We start from the raw sequence: 6,259 nt of genomic DNA, 5'->3' as shown, positions 1-6,259 counted from the left end.
CAGCCTTTTTGGTTAGCAACTAAGTGCGTTAACCATTTGCACCCTAGAAGCCAGAAAGAAGCTTTCCCACATCAGCTTGGAACGGACAGGTCTCTGCGAGCAGATCTGAATCCAGCCATGAGCAAGGCCACAGAGGAGGGGGAAGTCGGCCCATGTGTTTCCTTGTTTTTGAAGCGTTCTCCAGAATAATAGTCACCTCTCTACTTTCAATGATTCAGAATTCAAATTCTGTTGCCGCAGTATTGCTCCTACCCATTCAACAAGCTTTATTTATGGAGGGCCCACGTGGCCATGTGCTGGAGATACAAAAAGGAATAAGACCTAGGCCCACCACAGGGGAGCCTCAGCCTGACAAGGAGAGAAGACAGGGACACAAAGGGCAACAGCTGTGACCAATGTCATAACAGAAGACATTCCAAGGTGTGGGGTTGTGAGGACTGCACTCCACTGCAAACTTTTGGGGGTGGAAGAAATATTCTGTATCTTGATTGGGATGGTGGCGACATGGGTGTGTGTACTCATTTGTCAACAAGCATCAAACTGTATCCTTAAAATGTGTGCATTTTCTCTTTCATAAACCTCAATAAAGTTGATTTTCAAACGAGTCCGCGAGGGCAGGTACATGGCACATGTTAGCACAGTGCCTGGCATAGACTGAGCCCTCGGTCTGAATGTAAACAGAGAGAGTACAGGGGCTGAGAGTGTGAGGCCTGATCCACCCCCAGGGGCCAGACGTCCATTGCTCCTGGCTCTGAATCCTGCCTTTGTGTGGTCACAAGAAGACAGGAGGCTGAAGGCAGCCTCCACAAGGAGGAGCCTTACCAAACGCAGGGCTGGAGGGAGGAAGCCTAGCAAGGCCTCAGTGAGTCCTGGAAGTCGTGTGTTTGCTCCCGTAGTCTGAGCACAGGCCTCAGATTGGCACCCCAGCTCCCAGGGCCCCAAGCCCTTTGAGCACGTGGTGGCTCCCATATGCTGTTGCCAATCTGAGGCTGAGCTCTCAGCCACCCCCCATCCCTGCTCTCTTTGGAAACTTCCTCTCACTCTCTCTCCTCCACCAGAGGACCCAGTGGGGCCAAGGGCTGGTGGAGTCTCTAGCAGGAGAACTGAGAGGCCTGAAACTTGCCGAGGAGGGTGTGTGTGTGTCTGTCTGTGTTTGGATGGTGCTGGATGGACAGGCAGCTGAAGTCGCGATCAATCTGTGAAGGTCTCTAGGTTTTCTCTCTCAGGGTAGGGTTGCTGGGTAAAACACAGGACGCCCAGTTAAATTCAGATTTCAGATAAATAATGAATAATTTTTTTTAGTATACATATATCCTAAATATTGTGTGAGATATACTACAAAAGGTGTTTGTTATTTATCTGAAATTCACATTTAACTGGGCCTCCTGCATTTTTGTTCGCTAAGTCTGGCCAGCCTACCTTGGAGTGTGAGGAGGATGGTGGGAAGGGGAGAGAACACAGCATGCATTTCTGTCCCCACTTGGCACTCTCAGGGGGACAGAATTCCCCTTCGCCAGGAGGGTCATCACTGCCAATGCAGGCAGTACTGACATGATTGTAGAGCAGGTGGGGGAGGCTTCTCTGCTGGCTTCCGGGGAAGTGATGATCCAATCATTTGTGTGGGGACTGGGCAGTTGGCAGACATGAAGAGGGAAGCGGGGGCTATGAATATGCTGTATTCCACCCACCCCCCACAACACACACACCTCCTCTGTGTGACTCCTTTCACCCCCAGGCTCTAAAACCACACAAAGCAGAACCCCCACTTTGGTGCTCCATTGGCACTTGACCAAGAAGGAGGCCTAGGAGAAATCAGTGGAAAGTTCCTTCCACTTAAACGCCAGAGGGGTTCATGATGAAACCCCAGGAAAGCACAGCTCCTCCTCTGCCAGGGCCCTGGGCCAGAAGCCAGGCTGCCAGGCTTGGGACCCAGCTCGGCCCTTGCTACCTGTCCTGAGACCTTGGGCAAGTCACTCACCGCGGGCCTCATTTCTTCATTTATAGATGGGGTGCCGGCTGCCCTGTCACACCCTCACAGGGCTGTCGGAGGCAAGACTGAGCTAGCAGATGCAAAAAATAATGGAAACATGAAAAACCAAAGCACCTGTACAAAGGTACATTTTTATAGTGGTTCAACGTGGCTAGAGGTGTTTCTACTTAAAGAAAAGTCATACTAGAATACACACACACATATTCTCTCTCTCGCTCTCTCCCTCTCTCACACACACACACCCTTTTTCACACACACTCCACACATGTATTCTCTCTCTCATACACACTCCACAGACAGATGCTCTCTCTCTCATACACATACACACACTCTGTCTCTCTCACACATACAGACACTCTCTCTCACACACACACACACACACTCTTTTTCACACACACTCCACACACATATTCTCTCACTCTCTCTCACACACACACTCCACACACATATGCTCGCTCTCTCTCACACACATACATACACTCTGTGTCTCTCACACATACACACACACCCCATCTGGAGAAGAACATTAACTTTATAAAAAGACGTCACTATATGATTCCAGGAGCAGCTTCCCTGCCCCATTGAAAATATGATTCTATTCACCAAAGTGTGATGTCGTGCTCACATTTGATGGGAAACCATCTGTGGTAGAGCTGCTCTGATGAAGGGTGGCTCTTAACTGGGCCTGCTGTGGGTTGACTGACCAAACTTGGGTGCTTCCGTTGTGTTCTAGAACAGAGGCCTGCTGCAGACCTGTCTATATCATTTTGATTTAGGATTACAATAGCCATAGACGTGAAAGCTCACGGTCCTCCTGCCCCTTTAAGAACACGAGTTCCTACAATTGCAGTTAAACAGGAAGTCACCCTCATTGTTCTTGGCTGTGTGTTTCACTTCCTTTCAAAAGTGTTTTCTTACTAAAGAAACCCTAAGCCCACTGTCAGAATCTATTTCTTTCAAAGGCATACTTAACTGCCTGTGTGTTGGTTTTGTGAAGTTTCTTGGGCAGGAAAATAAACTAATATAGAAAAAATAAAGTACAACAAAACTCCCAGATAGAATGGGGGAAAAATGTAGAACAAAACAAATTCTTAAAGAAGGCCAGACTTACTGGACCAGTGGAGACTGGAGGAACCCCCGAGACTATCTCCCTGAGGTACCCTTTAAATGTGGAACTCAAACCACTCCAGAGGTCACCTTTCAGCTAAATAACAGATTAGCTCATAAAATAAACAGTATCACCCATGAGTACTGTGCTCCTTTAAAAAATCATCTATATGAGACCACACGGTCAGCATTTTCCCTAAAGCAAAGATGAGAAGGTAGGGGGGGACAGGGAAACTAGATTAATGGAAACAGTACAACCAGAATGGAAGTAATGAGAATGCTGACACATTGTGAACAATGTAACCAATGTCACCGAACAATAAGCATAGAAATTGTTAAATGGGAACCTAATTTGCTGTGTAAACTTTCACCAAAAGCACAATAAAATATTATATAAAAAAGTAAAAACAAAACGTATAAAAATAATACTTAAAATATTTAGAAATATAAAAGTAATGTACATGCTTCTGGTGAAAAGGTAAATGCTAGAGGATTCTCCATCCCCCCTCCCGAGAGGTAACCGCTGTTAATAGTTTGTTAAACTCACTTCTGGAAATTGTCTCTATACCCCACTTTTTTATTACACAGAAAGGATCATACAATATTTATGAGGTCTTTTTATTCACATCAGAGTATATTCTGGACATCCTTCCATAGCATCATGAATAATCTGCCTCAGTACCATTACTGAACATTTTGATCAAAGATGCTATAGAGGAATCCTGATCAACACGGGGGAAATGCCGAACAGAATTTCAAATTCTCACGGACTCCAGACTTTCTAGAGCCCTGGGGGCTGGATGGACCCCTGAAACTATTGCCCTGAGATACTCTTTAAAACTTAAACACAAAGTATACCCTGAAGTTTTCTTAAAACCAAAGAAGTCTAGCTTAACTAGTAAAAAATGTCTCTCTTGAGCATTGTGATCTTTTAAGAACTACCTGTAGGGGATCAAAATGACAACAGCAACTCAAAAGATTAGCTAGGAACCTTAGGGGGCAGTGGGTTTATGTTAATGGGGGAGGAACAACTCAGAAAAGGAGGGGGAGAATGGTCGCACAACTTGAAGAATGTCATCAATGTCACTGAATTGTACACGTGGAAACTGTTGAATTGGTGTCTGTTTTGCCGTGTATGTTCTCAACAACAACTACAACACAGATTTTTTTAGCAAAACAGATCTACCTCGGTCTTTCTCTCATGGCTGAATAGTTTTCCACTGTTTGCGTGTTCTATTCTGTATTGAACTAGCCTTCTAATAATATACACTAAGGTTGAGTCTAGTTTGTATTCTTACCTACACTGCTATGGGGGAAAAGATTTCTATGTGTATGTTTGTGTATGCGTATGTGAATATGTACAGCGAAACCTGTGACAGCTGGAACACGACGAGACTGCCTGGTTTTCCCGGGTCTGGAGAGCTTTCTGCCTTTGACAGGGCGCAGTCTGACCACTTTTCTATTGCTCGTGTTAGCAGAGAATATTTGAGTTTTCTTTCTCTGACCGGTGTCGGCCTTACACAGGTTTCACTGTATATCTATGTGTATATGTTGTTATCGTTGTGGTGTACCGTTAAGTCGATTCTGACTCCTAGCGACCCTATAGGACAGAGTAGAACTGCCCCATACCGTCTCCTAGGCTGTGATCTTTACGGGAGCAGATGGCCAGGTCGTCTCTCCTGCAGAGCCGCTGGCGGGTTTGAACTGCCCGGCTTTTGGTTAGCAGGTGAGCACTTAACCAGTTGTTGTTAGCTGCCATCCAGTTGGCTCCTACACGTGGTGCCCTCATGTATAACAGAACAGAGCGCTGCCCGTGCTGCGCTACCTTCCTGATCGTTGGTATGTTTGAACCCATTGTTGCCACCCGTCAGTTTGTTGTCCTGTGGGGGCTTGCGTGTTGCTGTGATGTTGGAAGCTGTGCTACTGGTATTTCAAATACCAACAGGGTCACCCATGGTGGACAGGTTTCAAGACAGCTTCCAAACTAAGACAGACTAGGAAGAAACGCCTGGCAATCTACTTCTCTGGGTCCTTCAATACCACATGGAATCGCACTTGGCTTTGTGTGCAGTAGGCAGAGTAATTCACCTCCGCTGAGGTTACAATTAATGCCACCATAGCTGAGCCTTCTGTGAAGACAGCAGAAAACCCACTCCGTGCAGGCAATAGAGATACATCAAAAAATAGTCCCTTTACAGGGGAGAAGCTGACGGATAACAGCTTAATCAAGCGATCAGAGTGGAAATCTGTAGCAATGAGACAAACCGACAGTATCTGTGCCTTCTAACGGAAGCTACTGAGAAGGCCACAGCCGCCACCCCACCCCCCTTTGGGTAGTCGTCCTGCCCAAAAGGCAAAGCCTAAATCTAATCATGAAGAAACATCAGTCAAATCCAAACTGAGGGAAATTCTACAAAAAAGCCAGCCTGTCTTCTTCAAAAATGTTAGTGTCATGGAAGACCAGGAGAGGCTGATCAAGTTCTAAATTAAAGCACACAAAATGGGACACGACAAGTCAATGCGATGCAGGATCCTGGATGGGAACCTGGACCAGAAACAGCACAGCAGCAACGTGAGATTTGCTGTATTGCTAACTGCACTGTGGCTGCGTTGGACAGCGCCCTTGTTCTTGGTAAATGGACACTAAAGTACTCGGGTGATAAATAAGCTGATAAAAAACCCGTTGCTATCAAGTCGATTCTGACTCAAAGCGACCCTATAGGACAGAGTAGAACTGCCCCATAGCGTTTCCAAGGAGCAGATTGTGGATTCGAACTGCCAACCTTTTAGTTAGCAGCCTGAGTTCTTAACCACTGTACCACGAAGGTTCCCAATAAGCTGATAGCTATTGTCTGTTACTTATGCTGATTGTTGTTGTTAGTTGCCGTCCAGTCCATTCTGACTCATGGCTACACCAGGTGTGCAGAGTCGAACGGCTCTATAGGGTTTTCAAGGCTGTGACCTTTTGCAAGCAGATTGCCAGGCCTTTCCTCCAAGCCACCTCTGGGTGAGTTTAAATCACCAATCTTCCAGCTAGTATTTATGCTAAGGGGTAGATAAAAGCTGTTACCACCAGCCTCCCAGGTCTGTGCCTGAGAGTCACCAGGAAGAGTGTGAAGTGACAGGCTGTTTTGTCCCCCACTGTGCTGGAGCCCTGGTGGC

This window comes from Trichechus manatus, unplaced genomic scaffold, assembly GCF_000243295.1.
Source record: "Trichechus manatus latirostris isolate Lorelei unplaced genomic scaffold, TriManLat1.0 scaffold00162, whole genome shotgun sequence".
Lineage (NCBI taxonomy): Eukaryota > Metazoa > Chordata > Mammalia > Sirenia > Trichechidae > Trichechus > Trichechus manatus.
Note: the sequence above shows the minus strand (reverse complement) of the source record.